The sequence below is a fragment of the Bidens hawaiensis genome, unplaced genomic scaffold, assembly GCF_021521415.1.
Source record: "Bidens hawaiensis isolate Kalapana, Puna unplaced genomic scaffold, B.hawaiensis_p1.1 tig00000459_1, whole genome shotgun sequence".
Lineage (NCBI taxonomy): Eukaryota > Viridiplantae > Streptophyta > Magnoliopsida > Asterales > Asteraceae > Bidens > Bidens hawaiensis.
The window spans coordinates 516,591-530,368 of record NW_027491031.1 but is presented as its reverse complement, the minus strand read 5'-3'; the positions used below and the strand labels follow the sequence as shown (position 1 = coordinate 530,368).

The window sequence follows — 13,778 nt, the reverse complement described above, 5'->3', positions numbered from 1 at the left end:
TATAAAAAATTATAATCTAAAAAACAATTTAACTTAAACTAATATGACAGGTTTAACTTAGACATCCATTTCTTTTTTAGCTTTTATGTTTTGACATAAAATACATCAACAAAGAAGTTTTACCATTACATCTCTATTAAAAGTTTAAAAGTAAAGAGGTCAAATTGCTAACACGTCAAGTTGACCCAAGACCGTCTCGTTTGCTAAACGTGATTGAGACCCATTCCTCTTATTATGTTTACTTCCGGTCATCCTCTTGTATGAGTTTTCAATAAGTAACTTGAGATAGTCACACCACACCCTTACAAATAACTGAAAAGAATGTTTGTTTAATGTCAGGGCCGTCTCAGACCTCATACAGGGCTCGAGTGACGTCTAGGGTATGGTCTCGATGATGGCATGAAGTTTCAAAAAAAAAGTTACATACATACATATATATATGTATATATAGGGGAGGGTTATCCTAAAAACAAGTAGTTTTCTAGGAAGACTAGGAATAAATCATAGCCATTGGATCATATCAATCAATGGTTGAGATTTAAAATTATAAAAAACCGTCATAGTTTCCTACAAATACTCTTTCACCATTATAACCGACATAGTTTCCTAGATTTGTTCTTTCACCATAAGGTTTAATGCCAAATGTCAAAATTCTATTGGTTCTTACCATTCTTAGGAAACAACTTCTTTTTATTTAAACAATTTTCTCTCTCTCTCTATATATATATATATATAAAAGAGTTCAAATAAAAAACAAATATTTTGTGAGAAGTGTGAGAAGAGCTTTAAAATAAAACAAACCACCTAAATATGACACTATACAATGTAAATATGAAACAATACAATTATTTAGAAACTACCAATCTCAACCACTAGATCATAGATCCAAGGGCCTAGATCTATTCTTATTCTTCTCACAAAAAATATTGTTTTTTACATTAACCCTACCTTATATATATATATATATATATATATATATATATATATATATATAGGGTTGGTATCATTTAAGAACTCTAAAAAAGTTAAGAACTCTTAGGAACCCTTAACAACCAAACAATTTTTTAATTTTTTTTATATATTAACATTATTTAAGAGTAGTTTTATCATAATTTATATAAAACTAGTTGAGTGCCCGCGCGATGCGGCGAGGTATGCACGCAAACATGACATCAGATGCGTAACCGGTGTTACTGTCTCTGTATGTGCGTGACTTCACAATAATACGCGCGTAGCTCGATGATAGTATGCTCATATTGCGACATTGGAATCTTAACCGGTGTTAGTAAGCACGTCACACAACGACGGTGCATGCTAAGTCAGGTGTCGGTGCGCACGTAGCGCTACATTGAACTCGTCTTGACCCGCAACCCGTTCCACTTGACAATGTTCTAACCGAAATTCGTTATGACTTGACCCCTTTCAACCCAAACCCGGACCGACCCAAACTAAATTAACCTTTTTGTATCGACTCATTCCAACCTTAACTTTTTAGACCCATGACCCGAACGGCCGAACTCGCCCGATTCATATGCCGGTTTTTAATGGTAATTGTTTTGGACAAAAATCTGCTAAGGATAATGTATCCAAATCTGTTATGTGAGGTTTAGTGCTAAAATGATAACAACGATTATATGAACGAAATAGAGATGAACACCGTGATTTGATCACGAGGGAAAAGGCCCTTAATTACGATAATCTTACTTTGGTCAAAACTTAACAAGGCAATCTTTGATAAAATGACTTCGGTCAAGGATTAACAAGATAATCTTTGGTTGAATCACTTCAGCCAAGGATCAACGAGGTAACCTTTGGTCGGATAGTACGTGATTATAGTAATCTCCGGCAAAAAAACCCCCGGACGGTGAAAACTATCACCGTCAAGTTTATTAATGGTAAAAATCGGTTACAAGTGTTGTGGAGATTAGATCGATGTTACAAGAATTGCTAATGTGTACAGAGAGTGTTTGGTTATGCTCTGAGTGTGTGTATACAGTGATGAATGAATCTCCTAATCGATCATAATCTCAGTATATAAAGAAAATAATTAATAACTAACTAACAAACAGGTCCTAAAAATCCGCAAATCCTCCACTATCAACTCCATATCTTTGAACACGTGCATAAAGGAGTCTTGTAGCGAAAGTTTAGGCAGACCTGGTCCTTGGAGCTGTTAATGTTGATAAATATCAACATTCATATGAGAAACAACCGTTAACAGCATCAAATACCGAGGATCCATGATCGTGACATAGCTCTGGAACTCTTCAGAAGGATAATTGATCCAGACATGTCTTCAAGAATAATATATCCTCAGTACTCAGTTATTTGTGACACAACAAGAAGTCCTATAAATCCGCCACTTCTCCCACTAAACGTGTTACAACCATTTGACCACGTGTTTGACAAGTCCAATAGCGAGATATCCGGTTGAATAAGTCTTGGCGCCGTTATACTTATTAAATAACAACCTACACACAAGAAACAATTGTTAATAATACCAAGTACTGAGGACCACTGATCCTGACAGGATCTGTCTAAGGATAACTGATCCAAGAACATATGTCAGGATAACGTATCCACAATGTCAAATTTCCGTGCCCTAACAATTTCCCCCAAAATGGCGGTTGTGATAAGATCACATCTGTCATTTTGCCTTTGAATTCAGACTTCCTGCAAAAACGGATGAGATTTGACAAGCTAGATATAATTATCATATATCAATGGAGTTTCCATGGAAACTTCACTTCCGCCTGTATATCCTTCTCCCTGCAAATCACGAACAACTAGTAACACCTGTTTAACTTGGGTGGATGGTCCATCTTTCGTATGGTGAAGTCCGGGGTAAGAATTTTGGATAAGTCCTCGTGGCTTATCTTAATTAATATATAAATCTTTTGACTACTTACTTGTTACTTGTTATTTTGAAAGTTTGTTTGATATAGCTTAAGTCTCATTGAAAGTTTTAATAAATAATATATTTTAGTAAAAAGTTTTTAGGATAAAATATCTTTGCAAAAATAAACCAGGATCTCAGATCCTTATAAAAATAGATTGAGAATAATGAATCCTTATATCTATGAAGATATAAACTGAAATCAAATAAGTGTAAACCGATAAACAGAAATCATACCGTAAGGTCTGGTTAGACCTAAGTTACCAGAAGTATTGAACTCTTAATGTTCCTTACAAGAGTAGTTTTAAGATCCGGGATCCTTAGTTTCTCGATCTTCAGTAATAACTTAGAAAATTCGCTGCAAATAATTCATATTATTAATTGGGATCAAATCCGTTAAGCTGGGGACAAGCCCATAAAATAAACTGGGGACAAGCCCAACAAATATTCTGGGGACAAGCCCGTGCAACTGGGGACAAGCCCATAAAATAAACTGGGGACAAGCCCAACAAATATTCTGGGGACAAGCCCAACAAATATTCTGGGGACAAGCCCAATAATCTGGTGTTAAACTGGCGACATGGCCCTTGAGAAGAGGTGAAAACCCCTTAAACCTTAGGATTAAACTGGCGACATGGCCCTTGAGAAGAGGTGAAAACCCCTAAAACCTTAGGAAATGGTACGTCTACCATATATCGTATGATCCTCCATATAGCCGAAAGCAACGAAATTTTCAGCCACTAAGCGTGTACTGGTCCTGCTGCCCCAGACCATACGTTGGATAACGTGCGCTCCAGGCGAGAGTTTAGAAACTCTATTTATAAGAAAGGTGAAAACCTTTAAACCTTAGAGGACATGACCATCGGGAGTCATATCCAAACGTGGGCTAAGCCGAGAGAGATAGGATAGTACCTTGAATGTAAGGGAGAGGTGGCCAACCTCTTAGACATTGAACTTCTTATTGAAATCTGCATTGTTACTTAAAAAACTTGGAAAAAATAAATGTTAAAAATACACTATCCTTAGAATAATAAGAATATAAAATGAATAAGTAATTAGATAGATATTACCGATTTTAGGATCCTTGATTCTCTAAGGATAATACATCCTCTCAGGACATGGGATCCTGATTAGAAAAAGTACTTCTTGAGGTGGACTGCATTCCATGCTCTCGGTAGTCTATTGCCTTCCATTGTGAGCAAATGATATGCCCCCTTTCCTGCTTCCGACTCAATCTGATAAGGTCCTTCCCATTTGGGTGCTAACTTTCCATCGGCCGGATTGGTAGTATTTTGGAAGGCTTTCCTTAAAACTAGATCTCCTTCTTGAAATCTTCCTATTCTGATATTTTTGTTGTACGCCCCAGCTATCCTTTGTTGATATGCTGCCATTCTGATCTTGGCTAGCTCTCTGAGTTCTTCTATAGTATCCAAGTCTTCAAGAAGGATTTCTTCATTGGCTTCAGGATCACGGATGCTGGTTCTCGCAGTAGGAACCACCATTTCTGTGGGAATTACTGCTTCTGATCCAAACACCAAAGAGAAGGGTGTCTGGCATGTTTCATTTTTGGGTGTAGTTCTGTCTACCCAAAGAACATAAGGAAGTTCTTCAGCCCATTTTCCCTTCTTGGATCCTAGCTTCTTATTTAGATTGTTGATGATGATCTTGTTGCTAGACTCTGCTTGGCCATTGGCTTAAGGATGAAGCGGAGTTGAAGTAATCATTTTGATGCCCCAACTGTCACAAAAGTTAGTGGTTCTATTCCCGATAAAAGTTAGTGGTTCTATTCCCGATAAACTGGGAACCGTTATCACAAACAATTTCAGCGGGAATGCCAAATCTAGTTATAATATTTCGTTTAATAAAAGATATTACTTCCCTTTCTTGGACTTGTACAAATGCTTTTGCCTCAATCCATTTGGAGAAGTAGTCAGTCATAGCAAGCATAAAGACCTTTCCACCTGGTGCTTTTGGTAGATTGCCTACAATATCCATACCCCATTTCGTGAAAGACCATGAGGAGGATATAGGATATAGAGGCTCCGCTGGTTGGTGAAGGATATTCGCGTGTCTTTGACAAGCATCACATTTCCTTGAATACTCCACTGCATCCTTCTTCATTGTTGGCCAGAAGTATCCAGTTCTAAGTATTCTAGAAAATAATGCTCTTCCACATGTGTGATTGCCGCAATCTCCTTCGTGAAAATCCTTGAGTACTTCTTGGATCTCAGGATCCTCAATGCATCTCAAATATGGACCTGCAAGAGTGTAACATCCCGAAATTTCAAAGTGATATTAATTATATTACTTACTAATAGAGGGAAAGTTTACTCGGGTTGTCAGGAAATAAATAATAGAGTAGGAGTTGGTATGAGTCGGGCTAGTGTTGGATTAATGGAGACGGGTTAAATGAGAATGGGCCTTAGGTCCATGGGATTTCAGGGATATAAATATCCCCTAAACCCAAAAATATCTTCATTTCCTTACTTTCTACACACACACTCCAAAAATACACACACCATCTACACCGCCGCCGGGCCGAGGAGAGGAACAGGCAGATCCGAGAGAGAGAGCGATTAGTGTGTTAACAAGTTAAACGAGATCCAAACAAGCTCAAAAAGGTATGATTCTTGATCTTTGAAGTTTAAAGATCCAAGCTTTTTAGTGTATAAGCGACCGAAAATGGTCAGGAAGCGTAGTGGGTGATATTGAACCATAGCAAGGGTGTTAAAATCGCTCAAAATGCTGGACAGAAACCGAACAGCGGCTGATCTGGACAACTTCGCCTGCAACTGGGCAACTTCGCCTTCAAAGCGATGAACTTCGCCTGCAAGCTAAGTTCACCTGATGAACTTCGCCTGCAAGCTAAGTTCACCTGATGAACTTCGCCTGCAAGCTAAGTTCGCCTGATGGCAACTTCGCTGTAAAGTTAAGTTCGCCTAACTGGTAACTTTGCCTGAGGCCAAGTTCGCCTGATGACAACTTCGCCTAAAGCTAAGTTCGCCTGATGACAACTTCGCCTAAAGCTAAGTTTGCCTAAGGTTTAACTTAGCCTAAAGTCAAGTTCGATTAGAAAATAAATTAAAAATCTAATGAAAAATGTGTTAAGACAGTTAATGGAAATAAACTTAGCCTAAAGTCAGCTCGACCCCAGCCAGGGGCTCTGCCCCTTGGACCCTGCTAGGGGCTGCCGCCCCTAGACCCCGCTGCCAGGGGCGCTGCCCCCGGACCCCCGTTCGTTGTGGGTAGTAGTTAAGACTGGAAAGATGATATGAGTAGTGATAGTTGTTTGATACGTATACTTGTTATACAGTCAGCCGTGCACAACTGAAGAAAGGGATTACGATTAACGGTGAACGTAACCGTGTTCAGGTGAGTTTCTAGCCCCATTCCTTGTTATGTTTTCGGGGCTGTGTGCATACTCGATGTGTTGTTAATACATTTATCCTAAGTGATAAGTGTATGTCATATGTGATATGTGTGATAGATATGAATGATTGTTTGTCGGTACGCGAACGATCTTCGGATATTGCGCGTACTGTCAGGTTAAAAATAAAGGTACGAATATTATATATCGAAGATGTATGAATATTTCAAATGAATACTTGTCGGGGCATGAACGATCTTCGGATATTGCACGTAACGACAAGGGGTATGGTTGTTAAATGAATGAGGTAAAGAATGCCTAGAGTGTTCTTATGTTATAATGTAAGTATGTGTATATAGGTACACGAATGGCATGTGAGTTCTATGTTCGACATAGTAAGTTAGGATGGCAAATCCATCTAGCTTCTGTCGGACATAAACTCGGCTGGTGATGGCGTAGTTAAGGACTGCGAGCCTTATACGTGAAGTAGATGATATATGTAACGTAGATAAGGACTGCGAACCTTATACGTAATGTAGATAGGCGTCAGCATAGGAAAGGACTGTGAACCTTATACGTGCTGATTTTGTAGCATAGGGGAGGACTGCGAACCTCGTACGTGCTATGAATTAGGTTGCAACATAGGGAAGGACTGCGAACCTTGTACGTGTTGTGGATGTACTATGGTATAGGGAAGGACCGCGATCCTTGTACGTACCATAAATGGTGAACATAGGTAAGGACTGCGAACCTTGTACGTGTTCACGACCTTGAGTACAGGTATAGACGGTGAACTATGAACGTACTCTCGGTAGACTGAGGTTAGTGATTGTAGATATGTATGTATGTATGGTAGCAAGTATGTATGTAGAACAGAAGGGTAACTAGTGAAGTATGGATATGTATCTACGGATATGTATGTATGTGTATGTATTGTATGGCGTTCGATTAACTAGAACTCACTCAGCGTAGCTGACTTTTAGTATGCACGCAGGTGAGCTGATTATAGAGTTAGCATGAGGATGACACACGGCATGGATTGAACGGCTGGCATCTGAAGAAAGAAGTAAAGATGTTTTAAATATAAAGTTTTGTGTTATGGTATCAAAGAAAAGATTTAATGTTTTGTAACAAATGATTGATGTTTTATATTCCGCGAAAAGTTTTAATAAACTCTGATTTGAAGAACTGTGTTTATGAGTAAATCCGACGCTAAAGTAGGGTCACCAGGAGAGGGGCCTTACAAAGAGATTTTCTGTATACCATATCATTTAACAAAATATATTGGGATACCTTGAGTTTGAAGGACTTGAGATTTTCTGTGGCTGGAATTTCTCCAGTCTGAATATAATTCTTGATAGGATGGATCCATGATCCTTTGTTGTTTGAGGATAAAGGATCCCAGAGCACGATTTCTTTATCATTCGTTATCTCCCCAACTTCTTGTTCTCCTATTGCTGGCGCGAGAATGTGGATTATTGGGATCTTCAAATCCTCGGGAATCTTCAAAGATGAGGCTAAGTTTTCCAAGGCGTCTGCCCCAGCGTTTTCTTCCCTCGGTACCTGTGTAATACTAAATATTTCGAAGGATTTCGATAACTCCTTCACAACATCTAAATATTTCATTAGTTTCTCACCTTTAACAGCATACGAGCCATTAAAGTGGTTAGTTATCAATAAAGAATCTACATAAACTTGAAGATACCTGATCCTCATTTGTTTGGCTAAAAGTTAACCTGCGATAAGTACTTCGTATTCTGCCTCATTGTTGGTGGTTTGGAATGCACATGCAATGGACTGGGATATTATGTCCCCCTGTGGCGATTTCAGTAGGATGCCCAATCATGTTTCTCTTACGTTGGATGCTCCATCTGTGAAGAGGGTCCAAGGATCCTTTGTTTCTTCTAGTTGCTAAACTTCCAAATCAGCTTCCTTCTGCATGTTGCTACTGAAATCAGCCACAAAGTCTGCAAGCTCTCGTGACTTAATGGTTATTCTAGGCTCATACTGAATGTCATATGCACTCAACTTCATAAACCACTTGGCCATCCTTCCTGACAACTCTATCTTTCTAAGCATATCCTTAACAGAATAGATAGTTCTTAAAATAATAGTATGGTGTTTAAAAATAATGTCTCAACTTGGTTGAGGCAATAATCAAAGCAAGAATTAATTTCTCAATGTGAGAATACCTGACCTCTGCGTCTAAGAGGTTTTTACTTACATAATATACCGGATGCTGTGGACCTTCATGATCCTTGGCCAGAATAGCACTGACTGCATTACCTGAAACGTCTAAGTATAGAGACAACGGCTCACCATAAATTGGCTTCATCAAGGCTGGTGCTGAGGATAGATAATCCTTAAGAGCCTTTAGCGCATCCTCATGCTTTTGAGTCCATTCAAACTTCCATGGTCTTGCCTAACTGGTCTTTGAACATCATATTGACCAGTCTTTGATATGTTGCCCCTGTCATGTCTGAATGCTTAAAGGCAAAGGTAGATTTTCTTCGCCCTAAGAAGGATACCAAATCCTCCTCAATCTTGCTGGGGATACTGGATCCTAGGAACACCTTTATGTCTGGATCCTCGGGATCGAAGTATAATTCTTTAAAGTCTTTCTCCCGAGCTTCCAGAACGTCCCTAGGATGTTGTTGTGGTTGCTATGCCACAGTCTGCTTGGCTGTCGACTTCATTGACGAAGAATAGTAGTTCTTGGCTTCCACTTGATCACCGTCTATCCTTACTACTCCCCAAGGGGTAGGAAGCTTGATGCACTGATGGTATGTAGAAGCCACTGCTTTCATTCCATGTAGCCAAGGTCTGCCTAAAATAACATTGCAACAAGAAAGGTTATCAATTACACAAAATCTTTGATAAGAATTTAACCCTTCAATGTATATCGGGAGGTTGATATCCCCCACTGTTTTCTTGGTTTATCCACTAAAACCAACTAGCACCGATGTTCTTGGGTTGATGTCTGGATCTGGTATGTTCATCTTCTGAAGTACATCATGTTGGATGATATTGACTGAGCTACCACCGTCAACTAGGATCCTGCGAACATAATGGTTATCAATAAATAAAGTAATAATCAAACGTCGTGGCGAGGATCCTGGATGCTTGATTTGTCTTCTTTATCGAAAAAGATTCTTTTGTCAGTGGTCAGAGTGGTGAATATAACCGGTTGGTACCCGCCATCCAATTTTATTTCCTTGGCTAGCCTCTTAGCTGCAGAGAAAGAAGTGCCGCATATGTCTGACCCTCCGGAAATGAAATTGATCATGCGAGCATCTCGATGAGGATCATGGATCCTTATACTATCTTCTTGTTCAAAGAAGATTCTTTTATCAGCTATTGACGTAGTGGGGATAAGCGGTCTTTCCCCATTATTCAATTCGCTCTTCTCAACGAGGGTCTCTGCTGTCGGAGAGGAACTTCAAAATATATCTGCGCCTTTGGAGACGAAGTTGATCACGTGCGCATCTGGTAGTGGTGTTGCTGCTTTCTAAGGGGCTTCTTCAGGATCCTAGATCCTTGATTTCTTACCGGGTGACTCCTATTTTGTTGAAGTACCCAATCTTTCCTAGATCCTTTTATCACCCTCTAGTCTTATGAATCTGAGTGCCCTGTTTCTGACTTCATCTAAAGTCCTGCATGGAGTCATCACAAGATCGTTATAAAATGGGGAGCCCCTTTGAAGTCCCATCTTGAATGCTTCAACAGCTGTAACTATATCAAGATTAGGAATCTCTAGGGTCTCCCTGCCAAACCTTGTAACAAAATCCCTAAGGGACTCATCATAAGGTTGGACAACTCTATATAAGTCACTAGTTAACTTCTCAAATTTCCTACTACAAGAAAATTGGATGTTGAACAAGTTAACTAAATGTGAGAAAGAAATAACAGAAAAGGGAGGAAGACTTAGCAGCCATTTTAATGCAGATCCTGTTAGTGTGGATCCGAAACCCTTGCACAGACAAGCCTCCATGAGTCTCTCGGGAATTGGATTGATCTCCATTCTTTCCCTGTATTGGGCTACATGCTCTTTAGGATCAGTGGTACCATCGTACACTTTCATGTTGGGGGTTCGAAAGCGTTTTGGGATCTCCGCGTCACAGATTGGTGGAGCAAATCTGGAAAGTTTGTGGCTTCCTTCTGGTATCTCAGGAATTGGACGGATCACCCCTGGTACGCTGGAATCATATCCTTGAGTTTCTGCAGTTCCTTAGCCATAGCTTGGTTGATACCTGCATCCTGCATGGAACCACGATTAGCATATAAGGATATAGGATCATACAAGTTGCCTCTTTTTTGCGTGAAAGTTGGCATTCCAGAAGAGTGGCTGATGTAACAAGCGTCTGCTACAGGAGTTGGTCCATCATAAGCTATGGTCTGCATGGGGATTATATCTCCTTCATGGATTTCAGAAGATTGTTGGTGTTGAACTCCTAAGGATCCTTGACCCTGATAGAAGGATCCTTGAGGCTGGAAGTTGTAGGATCCTTGAACATATAATCCGGAGGATCCTGGTTGAAGGATCAATGGTCCTTGTTGAAAGGTTGAGGATCCTTGAGCTGGTTGACCCACGGACCCCTGGTGAAGGATATATGATCCTTGCTGAAAAGTTGAGGGTCCTTGAGCTGGTTGACCCATGGACCCGTGGTGAAGGATTGATGATCTTTGCTGAAAAGTTGAGGGTCCTTGAGCTGGTTGACCCATGGACCCGTGGTGAAGGATAGATGATCCTTGCTGAAAAGTTGAGGGTCCTTGAGCCTATTGACCCATGGACCCCTGTTGAAGGATAGATGATCCTTGCGAGAACTGATCCATAGATCCTGGACTGGTGAAATTTAGCACCCTGGGCATAAGAGGAGTGTGATCCTCCGCTGGCCTCTTAGTCTTCTTGAGATCTTCTATCTCAAGAAGGATCCTCTGGTTGGTCTTGTTCTGTTGCTCCATATATGCTTTAACCTGCGAAAACATAGATGAAACATCATTGTTAGTATTAATCACCGGGGCTGCAGCAGCGGCTTTTGAGCTCTGGAAGACTGGTAGTTGCGTCTTGCTCCCAGCAGCAGCAGTTCGTTGTACTCCCGTGATTGGCGGAGGAATCGGTGACAAATTTCTTGATGAGAGAGAAACCAATGATGGCATGGTTGATGAAGCAGAGGTTGATTGAAAGACCATTGATAGTAATATGGGTATGAAAAATCAAAAATTGATGGGATTAATATGGATTATAGCACCAATTGCCCCACGGTGGGCGCCAAATTGTTTTGGACAGAAATCTGCTAAGGATAATGTATCCAAATATGTTATGTGAGGTTTAGTGCTAAAATGATAACAACGATTATATGAACGAAATAGAGATGAACACCGTGATTTGATCACGAGGGAAAAAACCCTTAATTACGATAATCTTACTTCGGTCAAAACTTAACAAGGCAATCTTTGATAAAATGACTTCGGTCAAGGATTAACAAGATAATCTTTAGTCGAATCACTTCAGTCAAGGATCAACGAGGTAACCTTTGGTCGGATAGTACGTGGTTATAGTAATCTCCGGCACAAAAAATCCCCGGACGGTGAAAACTATCACCGTCAAGTTTATTAATGGTAAAAATCGGTTACAAGTGTTGTGGAGATTAGATCGATGTTACAAGAATTGCTAATGTGTACAGAGAGTGTTTGGTTATGCTCTGAGTGTGTGTATACAGTGATGAATGAATCTCCTAATCGATCATAATCTCAGTATATAAAGAAAATAATTAATAACTAACTAACAAACAGGTCCTAAAAATCCGCAAATCCTCCACTATCCACTCCATATCTTTGAACACGTGCATAAAGGAGTCTTGTAGCGAAAGTTTAGGCAGACCTGGTCCTTGGAGCTGTTAATGTTGATAAATATCAACATTCATATGAGAAACAACCGTTAACAGCATCAAATACCGAGGATCCATGATCGTGACATAGCTCTGGAACTCTTCAGAAGGATAATTGATCCAGACATGTATTCAAGAATAACATATCCTCAGTACTCAGTTATTTGTGACACAACAAGAAGTCCTATAAATCCGCCACTTCTCCCACTAAACGTGTTACAGCCATTTGACCACGTGTTTGACAAGTCCAATAGCGAGATATCAGGTTGAATAAGTCTTGGTGTCGTTATACTTATTAAATAACAACCTACACACAAGAAACAATTCTTAATAATACCAAGTACTGAGGACCACTGATCCTGACAGGATCTGTCTAAGGATAACTGATCCAAGAACATATGTCAGGATAACGTATCCACAGTATCAAATTTCCGTGCCCTAACAGTAATCATGTAACACGTTAAGTTTTTAAAATGAAAAAAGATATAACAATACTATACTCAAATTAAAGAGAATAAAATACTCGTTTTTATGATATAATGTTTTAAAAAAAATATTAGCGTGCGAAAAAGTTATAAACGTTTAAATGTCATCGGGGTAGTTGGTTTAAAATAAGGGGGGGGGGTATATATGTAAGTATTATATAAGTTAATAAAATGTGATTAAAGTTAAAGGACCAAAATTGTAATTATTTTTGAATAAATTAAAAAACCGTAACATTTTGCTTTTGCTAAAAGACAAAATTGTTAAAAGATAAAATTGCCCCTAAAGTGTCTTTATTTTATGCATCATGGTTTGTACTAAAAGCAACAAGTTTAGTACCTCTTAAAAATTAAGAGGTCCCTCACTCATGCTTTATATATAGTATAGATTTTTTTATCACATATACTAATCACAAGTTTACATATATGTAAAATTTATGTACTAATAAATTTACATAGGTGTCAAACAAAATATAGATATGTATAAAAACTAATTTTCAAAATTGTAATTGTAGATATAGGTATAAAAAATGATAAAACTAATCTCAAAGAACATTAACATACAAAAATTTTTATAAAAAACGTTAGTTTTCATGGGTTCCTTCAAGTTCTTAAATAATTTTATAGTTCTGTAATGATACTCATATATATATATATATATATATATATATATATATATATATATATATATATATATATATATATATATATATATATATATATAACATTAGTAAGTGATCTTGGCTTATAAGAAATGCCAATGAAGTAATGGACTTGTAAATAACCTAATAGGCTAATAATATGTTTTATTGGGCCATTTTGAGAGGTAATTTTTTTTATATATGGGCATTTTTCCAATATTCATTCTGGGCATTCAAAATTTCAAAGACACATGAAGTACCACTATTTTGAGACCCATTGTATAGACGTGCAATGAGTTTCCGTATATTTTGCTTACCACTTTCTACATAAGTGATGTGGTGTCTTTAGAATTTTTATGTAACATTGAGTACCAGTGTATAGAGGTGCAAAAAAACCCGTATCTGGAACCGGACCTGAAAAAATACCCGGAACCGGTTTTTTTATACCCGGATATTCTATAACCGAAACCGGAACGGACCCTACCCGTAGGGTATGGATAGGGT

The 13,778-nt window shown here is 38.7% G+C and overlaps 1 protein-coding gene across 1 annotated transcript in view; it reads right to left on the bottom strand.

Annotated features, from left to right (window-relative positions):
• The window catches only part of LOC143629510 (protein disulfide-isomerase LQY1, chloroplastic-like), a 37,670-nt gene extending 24,793 nt beyond the window's left edge, over positions 1-12,877 (bottom strand). Inside the window, exon 1 of the mRNA XM_077098772.1 lies at positions 12,870-12,877. The gene's annotated coding sequence lies outside the window, so the exon portion shown is untranslated. The remainder of the gene's footprint in view (positions 1-12,869) is intronic.
• Positions 12,878-13,778: the final 901 nt, after the last annotated feature.